Source organism: Myotis myotis, unplaced genomic scaffold (assembly GCF_014108235.1).
Source record: "Myotis myotis isolate mMyoMyo1 unplaced genomic scaffold, mMyoMyo1.p scaffold_m19_p_11, whole genome shotgun sequence".
Classification (NCBI taxonomy): Eukaryota; Metazoa; Chordata; class Mammalia; order Chiroptera; family Vespertilionidae; genus Myotis; species Myotis myotis.
The window spans coordinates 13,915,694-13,928,038 of NW_023416315.1; the positions used below are offsets into that span (position 1 = coordinate 13,915,694).

Here is a 12,345-nt window from a genome sequence, read left to right on the forward strand (position 1 = left end):
CTTAAAGTTGAGTCCATACATACATCTGAATTTTTCACATACTAGAAGAAACTTTACATCAAGAAATATAATCTGTAATCATAAACCTGTAATGTTGATATAATAATGTTTTAAAATTCTAAGTTGGTAATCCAGGACATTAAATTAATCAGGAAAACAAAGTAAGTTTTATTGTTACACTGAACATTTATGTATCATTAATCTAACAGGAATACAGAGCAATATACATACATGCATCACTTTTCTATACATTACTTTCCTTATTTCTTTTATTGACATTATAAACTCTAGGAGACAAGGACTTATTACTGCAGAAAAGATTATTTACTATAAGCAAAATAGAATATAGATAGAAAATGGTGTAACATAATGGGATTAATGTTCTAGTTTTAGTTCCAATTTCTGCTTAAACCATTCATAATTTCAATACAAAAGCTATTAAGCAAGGAATCAGTGTCATTGGCAGCAGAAAAACTATAAATGTTTAAATTGTTTTTAAATTAATAATTTTAAAGTTTCTGGTTTCAAATATTTTTAAAAGGGCTATATAAAGATATATTTAGCCTTAAGCATGTCAATGAAAAATCCACACAATTTTATGGAATACTTAATACTATATATATGTATGTAAGGTTTACATATATTAACAAGATCTGACACAATGCATTAGATTCATTGCTCACACAGTCTAATATCCAACATGTTAAACCAAAAAGTAGTATGTGAGTTCCTTGAAGAGAAGTGACTATTTTACTCAAAACCTCTGTAAAGGGCCCAGCTGGTGTGGCTCAGTGATTGAGCATTGACCCATGCACCAAGAATCCAACCCGTTCAGGGCACATGTCTGGGTTCGGGCTCAATCTCCAATGAGGTCTGTGCAGAAGGCAACCAATCAATGTTTCTCTGTTATTGATTTTCCTATCTAACTCTCTTCCTTCCTATCTCTTGTAAAAATCAATAATCACATTTTAAAAAAAAATCTTTGTAAGGGAACAAAGTTCATCCCTACATTTTGTTTCCATCTATAAATCCCATTCACATAATTTTTGTCTCAGTTTTTTGGTGGATTTAACTTACAGTCAAAGGAGTACACAAACTGTAATTCAACAAATAGTTCTATGATAATGTTCACTACATGTTTAAGGTACCTTCTTAGATGCTGGAGAGAATAAAAAAATATATAAAACATACTCATATCTCTCAAAGAGATTCTGATCTTGGAAGGAGCAGTAAGTTAGCAAAAAGAGATGGGTATACAAAATCCACCAATAGGATAATGCCATGAAAAAGGTATAGATAGATAAATGATTAACAAAACCCTTTCCTCTTGCCCTGGCCAAGTGGCTCAATTGATTACAGCATCGTTCTTTGCATCAAAAGGCTTTGGGTTTGATCCCCAGTTGGGGCAGGTATGGGAGGCAACCATTCAATGTTTCTCTTTCATGTCGATGTTTCTCTCCCCCTTTTTTTCTCTCTAAAAATCAATCAAAACATATCCTCAGGTGAGAATTTAAAAACCAAACAAAAAAACCCACCTTTCCTCTTCAGCATGAGACTTTTTTTAAAATATATTTTTTATTGATTTCAGAGAGGAAGAGGGAGGGAGAGAGAGAGAGAAACATCAATGATGAAAGATAATCATTGATCAGCTGCCTGCTGCATGTCCCCTACTAGGGATCGAGACTACAACCTGGCATGTGCCCTTGACCAGAATCGAACCTGGGACCCTTCAGTCTACAGGCCAATGCTTTATCCACTGAACCAAACTGGCTAGGGCGAGGCTTTGATCATTAGTTAACTTTCTACCTCCGTTCACTAAAAAAAACCTGATAATTTGCTGTATTGCTAGGTACATTAATAAAAATAGCCCTTGATTGGGAAATTAATTGTAACTGGACTGGAAAAACTATAAATACTTGATGTAGATGCCACAGAACAGAACTTCCCCAAAATGCAGTAACTACTAACTGGCATGTCCCTTGAAGGAACCTAGAAGTCTATGCTTGTGGCAAGAAATACTGGCTACTAAGGGACATGAGACTTCTAAATCTGGGAGACTCTCACACCAGTCCTGCCGGGAGCCGGTCCATACTTGCTGTTTCAAGGGACCTGGCATATATGGCATACTGTTCTTAATATGTTTGCTCACCTTCTTGGCACTATGTGTTTTAACCAAGGTCTCCGAGAAAGGTTATTTCCCCAGGTAGGGATTTTCCCCTGAAGTTAGGGAGGGAATAAAACCTCTTAACTAAGTGCCAGGCGGGTAATTAATCACTTTACGAACAATCATGCTTAAGCTACATAATCTTTACTCCCTGGAATGGAGATAAGAAACGCCCTAACCTTTGTAATAGAGATTGATAGGATTGAATCAACTGGTATAAATACAGATGTAACAAGACAGCAAGACACAGAACTTAGAACACAGAACTAGGAGAGACGGAACCTAGGCACAGAACCTACACAGAACGTTCTCTAGAGACAGAAGAACTTCGCTGGAGAGAACATGGCAAAAGATCCTGGACAGAAACTGGCCTCAGAACCTAGAGACAGAACCTAGCGAGAGAACATGGCAAAAGATCCTGGACTGAACCTGACTACAGAAATTGGCAAGAGAACCTGACTAGAACCTGGTGACTGAACCTGGCTGGAGAACCTGGACAGAACCTGGCTGGAGAACCTAGCAAGACAACATGGACACAGAACTTGGCTGGAGATCCTGGCTGGAGATCCTGGATAGGCTGCTGATCAAATGAACACTGTCTCCGTATTATTCCTTCTTCGCCGACTCCGTCCACACCTTTGGGGACCCCTGGACCTGCTGGGGTTGGACCCCGGCACAGTCCAATGTGGATCTTGTCTCCTTGTACCTGACTAGTCACCTTGGGAGCCAAAGAAAATAGTTCCTGGATGGCGGGCTGTATTCCTACATGGTCTCACATAGAGAGCAACATCTGATACTAATCTCTGACAAGTTGTGGCTCTTGTCCTACATACCATGTAGACTAGTGCTAAGTATGGTTTATGATAGTTTTGTAAGTCTGAAATGTTTAGTTGAATCTAGAAAGATCTCCTTGAAGGAGTTGAAAGGTCAAATTTTAGAATCTAGTTTCTAGGGGGTTCAAGAAAAGGATACATCTACCTGAGTAATTGGAAAGATAAGAAATAACATTGAGGTTTTGTTAAAGGTGAGAATGCTTCTGAAAGATATATAGGACTTTGAATATTTGAGTTTTATACCAGGAATATCTTCTACTGAAAAAAAAACTTAATTAAAAAACCGGTAATGATGGAGAAAGACAATATCCATGCATATGCAAAAAGACAGAAAAAAATGGCATGGGGAGTCTTCAAGGACCATAAGTCAGTTAGACTTCAGGGTAGTGTTTATTTCGCTGTTTTTTAAAAAATTAAGTAATATACAAACCCCTATAATAGAAAGAGATTTTTCTTTGTAGATTTAGAAACATTATGTTAAAGTAGGACGTTAGGTGTTCTGTGTACCAAAACCATTGAATACAAATTCAAGAACTTGCACAAATTTCATGGCAGTATTCCATATGAAGTGGCGGTTATCCAGGATGATTCTAAACATAAATGTTTTCTAGCTCAAAATTAAAATAGCAAAAATTTTTAACTTCCTATTACTCAGAGCCCATTGGGAACTACATCACAGACCTCAGTTTGATTTGCACTGATTAAACAAACATAATAAAGAGCCTAATGTTTGCCAGGGACTATAAGATATAAAGATAAGACACTGTCTATCTTTAAAAAACTTACAATTATACAGTTTTCATTCATTCTATAACCATTTGAGCACACATTAAGTAGAAGACACTAACATGCTGGAAATTAAAATATAAAGATGTGAAAGAAGTGGCTCTTTTCAAGAAAATAATGTATGGGGAAAAAGTATATCAATGATTACAGTAGTGACATCAGAGGTAGGCATAGCGGCTCTTCATAATAGTAGTCATATTTTTAAAGTTTTTTTTTTTAAATTTTTTTTAGAGAGAGAAGGCGAGAATAGAAACATCAATGAAAGAGAAACTATCAATCAACTGACTCTTGTACACACCTACTGGGGATTGATCAACCCCACAACATGGGCATGTGCCCTCACGGGGAATCGAACCCCAACTTCTTGGTGCATAGGAACACACCCAACCAACTGAGCCACACCAGCTGGATAATAGTCTCCCAGACTTCTCCCCTTTCCCCATTTACAAACAAGTTACCTTTGCTCAGTTCTTTGCTCTACTGAAAAGCTTAGTATTCTGTCTAGTTTCAAAGTGATCCTTATGAGTGTATGGTGGCCAGGGTACAAACTGGTTACCTTTTTATCTAAGAAGGGATTATTAAAATGTGCAACTTGCTATTACAACTAATAATTTTGTAATTTTATCCTTAAGTTCCTTCCACTTGATCTTAGTCAAAAGGCCAAGAACAATCCTTAAGTTCCTTTCATTATCAAGTACAGGACCAACCCACCTTGATGATTTATCTACATTAATTTTTATTAGGTACAGAACAGTGCCCATTAACCACTCTTAGATGCATCTGACACTGAGTTGCTTTCAATGACCATGTGGAAATGAAAAACTAAAATATTTTCTTACTAAAAGAAGACTTAACTCTTGGTAATCTCTGAATCTATTAATTACACTACCAACAAGAAGCTCCCAATAATCCTCTGGCAGCCTTCCTTCCTATAATGTGTTTTTGTAAACTTTACCAAACTAGTGTCATTTGCCAAATATGCTTCAAGCTATCTTTTCATCCACTGAATTTCTAGTTATTAAATGATAGGCGAAACTTCTTTGAATCTACTTTTCCCCTTAATAGACTATTCTGAATTCTGAAAGAAACCTTTTTAAAAATATATATATTTTATTGATTTTTTATAGAGAGGAAGGGAGAGGGATAGAGAGCTAGAAACATTGATGAGAGAAACATTGATCAATTGCCTCCTGCACACCTCCTACTGGGGATGTGCCCGCAACCAAGGTACATGCCCTTGACTGGAATCGAACCTGGGACCTTTCAGTCTGCAGGTCGACGCTCTATCCACTGAGCCAAACCGGTTAGTGCTGAAAGAAACCTTCTATTTGGTTGTTTTCTTTATAACAGAATCTTTTATTTGGCTCTTTAGCCACACAAAGCTTGACTCAGCTTCAAGTGCCGATTTTTCACATTACCATACCATATAGCACATTACCATAGAGCTTCCAAAGAGTATCTTTACGTAGGCTCTAGAGTTGAGAAAATAAAATCATATTTTAAACTGTTACTTTTTAACTATATGATCTGGGAAATTTCGTTTCAAATAAAGAGAATGTGATTTAAAATATCCTAGTCAAAATATAATCATTCAAAAAAATACCACCACTTGTGGTATTTCTATGAGAAAGTTGGTTTTTAAAAAAATATTTTTTAAACTGATTACAGAGAAAGGAAGGGAAAGGGATAAAGAGATAGAAACCATTGATGACATGGATCGGCTGCCTCCTGCATACCCCCTACTGGGGATTGAGCCTGAAACCCGTACATGTGTCCTGACCGGAAACTGAACCCTGGTTCATGGGTCGATGCTCAGTCCACTGTCACACCAGTCAGGCATTAAACTTCTTATATAGAAGAATTTTATATCCCTTCTATTTCTACATTGTTCTAATGTAGTCTATTATGGTCAGTACATAGTCAGTTACTCAGATAATGTATGTAATAAACTTCAATTCCTCTCTAGTTGCTCTTTTCTTTCTTGTTAATCCTCACCTGAAGATATTTTTTCCATTGATTTTTAGACAGAGGGGGAGGAAAGGGAGGGGGGGGAGCATCAATATGAGACACACTGATTGGTTGCCTTCCTCATGCACCCCCTACAGGGACCAAGGATCAAACCTACAACTCAGGAATGTGCCCTTGACTGGGATTCAAACCTGCAACCCTTCAGTGCATGAGCCTACCACTGAGCAACAGTGGCCAGGGCTCTAGTTCCTCTTTTAATTCTCCTACTTTCCTACTACCTTTTAGTATTTCCCAGCTTCCTGAAAATAGGTACTAACTAGAACTGCTACTTTACTAGTAAAGAACTATAACATTGAACTCACTGAAATCCCACCAATTGTGTAAGATTTTTTTTTACATACAAGGGACATTTTGTTCAATAACCCTTTACACCTTTCTGCAATGAAGCTGTAAAATATAGGGTGGGGCAAAAAAGAGGTTTACAGTTGCTCATATGGAAAATAATACAGTAATTAATAATAATACAATCCAAGAATAAACTGTCTCATATACTCACAACTGTAAACCTCCTTTTGCTCCACCCTGTATATCTAGCTTTAGTTTTCTCTCTCCTAAACAGAAATAAATTAGCTAAGATATGAGCATTCAACAATCACTCCTGTAAAATAAACCAAGAGACACTCAAGCAATATAATTTATGACTCAATAGTTGCTATATGCCAGGCTGAAGATATAGTGACCTACTATAAAACAGGTAAGGTGTTTGTATTCATAAAGCTTGTATTTGAGTACAATGATAAAGAAAAAAGAATAAAATAAAACAAGATAATTGCAGAGAGGTTATTCAGATACTATTTTAGACAGTGTAAAGATAAAAGGCTTCACTGTTAATATTTGAGCTCAGCTAAGATTGTGCTAAGAAAAGAATACTCTGGGCAGAAGAAACTGCAAATACAAAAGGCCCTGAGGCATGAACAGAGAATGTTCAAAGAACAAGGAAAATATTATCAATATGGGGGAAATAGGTTAAGAGAAGAATATTGAGTAGAGATTAGAGAAGTGGGGCCTTTGGAACCAAAGGAAGTTAGGATTTTAAGTGAAACAAAAAAATCCCTGGAAGGTTTTCAAGTGAGAGAACTATATGATTTGGTTTAGGTTTCAGAAGAATCACATTAATTTCTACATAGAGAATGAATTATAGGGGGCACAAAAGAAACTACTGCAGCGTTCAGACAAGAGACGGCAAAGACTTGGACTTGAAGAAGAAAGAACTGTACTAATCCTAAGTGAGTTTTGGAGGGAAATATAGGATTGACCAATGAATTAGATGAGGAGGGTGAGGGAAAAGGAACAATAAAGGCAAGGCAGGTGTGGGTAGGTGGGAAGAGATTAACCAAAGAACTTGTTTGCCTATGGCATAACCCATGAAGGTGCACCCTCTCCCTCCTCCACTGCTGCTGCCTCCTTCTTCTGCAGCTCCTTGTGCTTCTTCGGTGTGGACCTTGTACCTCTTCTGTAAAGCAGCAGCTGAGGAGACTCCTGAGCTGGCCATGGCTAACAAAAAGCCCAAGGAAGGAATCAAGACTGAGAACAAAGATCATATTAATTTTAAGGTGGTGGGGCAGGATGGTTCTGTGGTACAGTTTAAGATTAAGAGGCATACGCCACTTAGTAAACTAATGAAAGTGTATTGTGAACCATGGGGTTTGTCAATGAGGCAGATCAGATTCTGATTTTGACGGGCAGCCAATCAATGAAACAGACACACTGCACAGCTGGAAATGGAGGATGAATATATAACTGATGTGTTCCAGCAGCAGATAGGAGGTGTCTACTAAAGAGAGAACCTGCTACTTTACTCCAGAACTCTGTTCCTCCAGACCAAGAAGACATTCTCTATTAGAAAACTGCAATTTGATTCCACCACATTCTGACCACTACAGTATAGTGTTCTCAATTCTTTCATTTTTCCCTTTCTCTTACATTTATTGTACATAAAGTAACTCATGTAGGTGCACAAACATTTGCATTTTTTAAAAACTAAATGCCCAATGGTATATTTTGATCTGCATCTAATGGAGATGAGTGGGGAAAAATACTTGTTCTGTGAACGAGTATTTAGTAGCACGCTCATTCAGCACTTATCTTTATATTCCAGGAAGCTATTTTGTTCTTACTGTTTAACAAAAAAAGAACAACATAAAAATCCTTGCATACCTGTGTGGAGAATTTTAATGTTTTTCTTTTTTTAAAAATCTTTATTGTTGCAAGTATTACATATGGCCCCCTTTTCCGCCCATTGACCCCTTCTAGTCCACCCCCACCCCTGCTCCACAGACCTTCACCACACAATTGTTTGTGTCCATGGATTATGCATATTTGCAAACAAGTACTTTGATTAATCTCTTACCACCCACCCACCCACACCTGCCTTCCCTCTGAGATTTGAGTCTGTAAAACCAAGGTCAATCTAATAACTTTTTTGTATACAGCTGTTATATGTAGGCCAATCTGTCTTTCAGTAGGGATAAATTACTCTAAAAGAAATGAATCCTAGATAGTTTTCCCTTCATGTCAAGGTTCTTATTGTTTAAATAAACTTCTTATTTAATAAACAAACAAAAAAATGACACCTTAGGGTTTTGGCTTATGCAACTGGATAGAGATGGAGTTATTTAAAGAAAAAGATGAGCCTGGAGGAAAAAACAAAACAAAACCAGATATGGGGGGAAATCAAGCAAAAAAATTAGAGTCTGGCCTTTAAGTGTAGTACCCAGAAAGCAAACAGTTAAGTCTTTCTATTAGGAGGAATTGATTATTTCATCAAATTCTGAGAAATCTATATAAATTATAAAAGACTACCAATTACTACGACAACATGGGTAGTTATAGTGGTGTTGTGCAGCCTCATGTTGAGTGCAAACAACTCTATCAGGGAGTTTGCTAATAAGAGGAACAGAGAAATGAAAGAATAAATAAAAGGGCAGGAGTTCTGTTTTAACATATTTATATGTAACGGAATGATCTAATAGAGCAGCGGTTCTCAACCTGTGGGTCGAGAACTCTTTGGGGGTCGAACGACCCTTTCATAGGGGTTGCCTAAGACCATTGGAAAACACATATGTAATTACATATTGTTTGTGTGATTAATCACTATGCTTTAATTATGTTCAATTTGTAACAATGAAATTGGGGGTCACCATAACATGAGGAACTGTATTAAAGGGTCGCAGCATTAGGAAGGTTGAGAACCACTGTAATAGAAAGAGAAACTGAAGATACTTCATCAGGCAGGAGTGAAATATCAAGATCTTGAAAAGGTGAGAGGGGATGAGATCCAGAGGGCAAGTTTAAGAACAGGATTCCAATAAGGAAAGTCTTCCATTTTACAAGAGGAAAAACAATCTGAACATAAATACAAGATTTTTGATATGGAGTTGTGTTACCAGCACCTAAAAACAGTAGCTGGTATATAATAAGCCTTCAGTAAATATTTTTTTAATATATTTTATTGATTTTTTACAGAGAGGAAGGGAGAGGAATAGAGTTAGAAACATCGCTGAGAGAGAAACTTTGATCAGCTGCCTCCTGCACACTCCCTACTGGGGATTGCCCGCAACCAAGGTACATGCCCTTGACCGGAATCGAACCTGGGACCCTTCAGTCCGCAGGCCGACGCTCTATCCACTGACCCAAACCGGTTAGGGCAGTAAATATTTTTAATAAAAAATTCTTATCAAGTTGTTGTTACAATTTTAGCTATTTTTAAAGTTTGTTTTGTTGTTTTGAATCCTCACCTGAGGATATTTTTCCATTGATTTTTAGAGAAAGTGGAAGGGAGGAGGAGAGAGAAATATTCATGTGATCAATTAGTTGCCTCCTGCACTGGGATCAAGCCTACAACCAAGGTATTCAAACCCAGGACCCTTCACCCCGCGGGCCCATGCTTTATCCACTGAGCCAAACCCACTGTTGCTATAATTTTAAAGCAAGTCATACCACTGAACTAGTAGTACTTGTTTTATTATGCCAATGAAATCAGAGAAAAATGGTATTCTTTATTAGAAACTGTACCTCCTCAAGATTCACTCTCGTTAAACAAGACGTCAGCAAACTAGGATCCCCCCACCCAGAGCCAAACCCAGCCTGCTGCCTAACTTTGTAAATAAAGTTTTAATGGAACACAGTCATGCCCATTCATTTGTACATACTGTGTGGCTTTCCACTACAACAGAGCTGAGTAGCTGCACGGAAACCATATTGTTCTAAGTCTTACATATTTACTCTGGAAACAGTAGTGACAGCTGCACAACACTGATAGTACTTAATGATACTGAATTGTATACTTAAAAATAGTTAAACTGGTAAGTTTTATGTTATGTATATTTTACTATAATTAAAAGAAAAAGAAAACCACTAAAGCCAAAGGTAGGAAGAGTCAACAGTATCAAATCCTGCTAAGAAAACAAGCAATAAAAGGCCTGAAAACTATGCATTAACTCCAGTGTGATAGTAGCATGGTTAAAGTAAAAAGCCAAATTATATGCAGCCTATAAAAGAATTAATAAAAGGAAGAACAATGAAAGAATTCAAATATCTGAATGGGCCTACAATTTAGACAGTATCCAAGGAATTATAGGAAAGAGAGGCACAGATAATACTGACAAGGTTAAGATTTAATCTAAATTAGTCATTCTCGGGCCCCACCTCTGATCCCTAATGTTGGGGTCTGAAAAAGGTGATATGATGTTACAAAGATGTAGTAAGTAGCGCAGGTAGAACAAAGATGTGGTAGGACTGCTTTGCATCTGGCCCCAAGGGAGTGTTCAGGATATGGTTTCTTTTCCTCAGACTGGAAGTAGATTTGTTCTGGCCTAGAACAGGTGGTAGTATATCTGTTCCTGCTGAGTCTAGATAGGTTTAGTGTGAGAGCAGTTTCTGGACGCCCCGACAATGATGTCATGAAGCTAGGGGTGAAGGGTCAGCTGCTAAGTCCTGCTTGGTGTAGGACAGGAACTACTCAGAAAACAGAACCTATGCTGCTCCAAAGTGATGTTCAGGCACTGCCCTTAAAGGTATTTTAAAGATCATGTTGTCCAACCTCCAGTTTTACAGGCAAGGAGATGACTGATCTAAGTGTCACAAACTCTAGATTCAAGCCCTAACTCTACTACTAACTCATTGTGTATCCTTGGGACCTGCCATATAAACCCTCTAAGTCACATGGTGTTATAACAGTAAAGAAAATATTAAGCCCAGATCTCTTAGGTTGGTCTAGCACTTTTCCCACCAAATTGTCCCCACTATTTCTGTAAAATTGACTAGAGTGCTATTTATGCCTGTGGATTAGCAACATAATGAGGAAAATAGCTTTACCTCATTTTTGTATTACAAAATAGTAGTATGTGTTACTTTATTAGAAAGTTACACAAAGCCTTTGAGTTCTGGTAATCCTGAATATATGCCATTTAATTTTCATTACTTCACAAACTTAACAAATATGGAGAGCATTTTTGGTCATTAAAATTTTTATGCAATATTTCCATTCTTAAAAATGAAAATAAGTATTTTCAAATGTGTTTTAGTTCTAAATTATTGTCAAGATCTTAGAAGACAAAACTACCATTCTGTTTACAGTAATCTACGTAATGTTGCCACGTTTTTCTGGGCCACTTTACAAATTTAAAATCTTATTTGTTTATATCAAAACTAGAGGCCTGGTGCATGAAATTCGTGCACTCGGGGAGGGGGTTGGGGGGAGTCCCTCAGCCCAGCCTGCGCTCTCCTGCAGTCCAAGAGCCCTCAGGGGGATGTCCGACTGACGGCTTAGGCCTGCTCCCTGCTGCTGCGCTCACCAGCCGTGAACCCGGCTCAGGGCTTCTGGCTGAACAGCGCTTCCCCTGTGGGAGCGCACTGACCACCAAGGGGCAGCGCCTGCATTGAGCGTCTGCCCCCTGGTGGTCAGTGCACGTCATAGTGACTGGTCATTCCACCGTTCGGTCGATTTGCATATTAGCCTTTTATTATATAGGAGAATATCCATTTTCTTTAAAAAGCCATCGGAAATGATCATCCAAGCCACATTATACATTCTTAGTTCAGACATTTAAGTAAGTTTGTTGAACTTAATTTAAGATTAAAAAAAAAGAAAAGTGCTAATCATTAAATAAAGAGTGGCATTTAGAGAAAAATAAATTTATAGAATAATTGAATAAGCTCTGATACCTCAGAAATTGGACTTTTATAATTCCTTCTTCCTCATCAAAAACTTAATTTCTTCCCTGTAATAAACCTTCAAAATATAGTTGAATTTTAATAAGAAGTTTATACCAGTATTTTAGGCAAAACCTCTAATTTTACTTTTAATGTTAAAACATTCAATAACACACACTTGGGTATCAGTAATGGCACGTGGATAAATTGGCTCCCTAAATGTTAAATAATGGGTGTAAAAGATCTCCGTGAGTTCTCCACATGCTCCTTCAGATTTGTGATCAAAACTTTCCATTTCTTCCATCCTTGTTATGATCTATTATTTTTCAAAGACATAGTAAATTAGACACATTGCAATAGTATACAAGAAAACTTTTTAAA

General features: G+C 37.4%; 1 protein-coding gene and 1 pseudogene across 17 annotated transcripts in view; one reads left to right on the top strand and one right to left on the bottom strand.

Moving 5' to 3' along the window:
• KMT2E (lysine methyltransferase 2E (inactive)) overlaps window positions 1-12,345 on the bottom strand; it is a 94,169-nt gene that overhangs the window by 47,328 nt on the left and 34,496 nt on the right. The gene's annotated exons all lie outside the window — the stretch shown is intronic.
• Window positions 7,302-7,589, top strand: LOC118666020 (annotated as a pseudogene).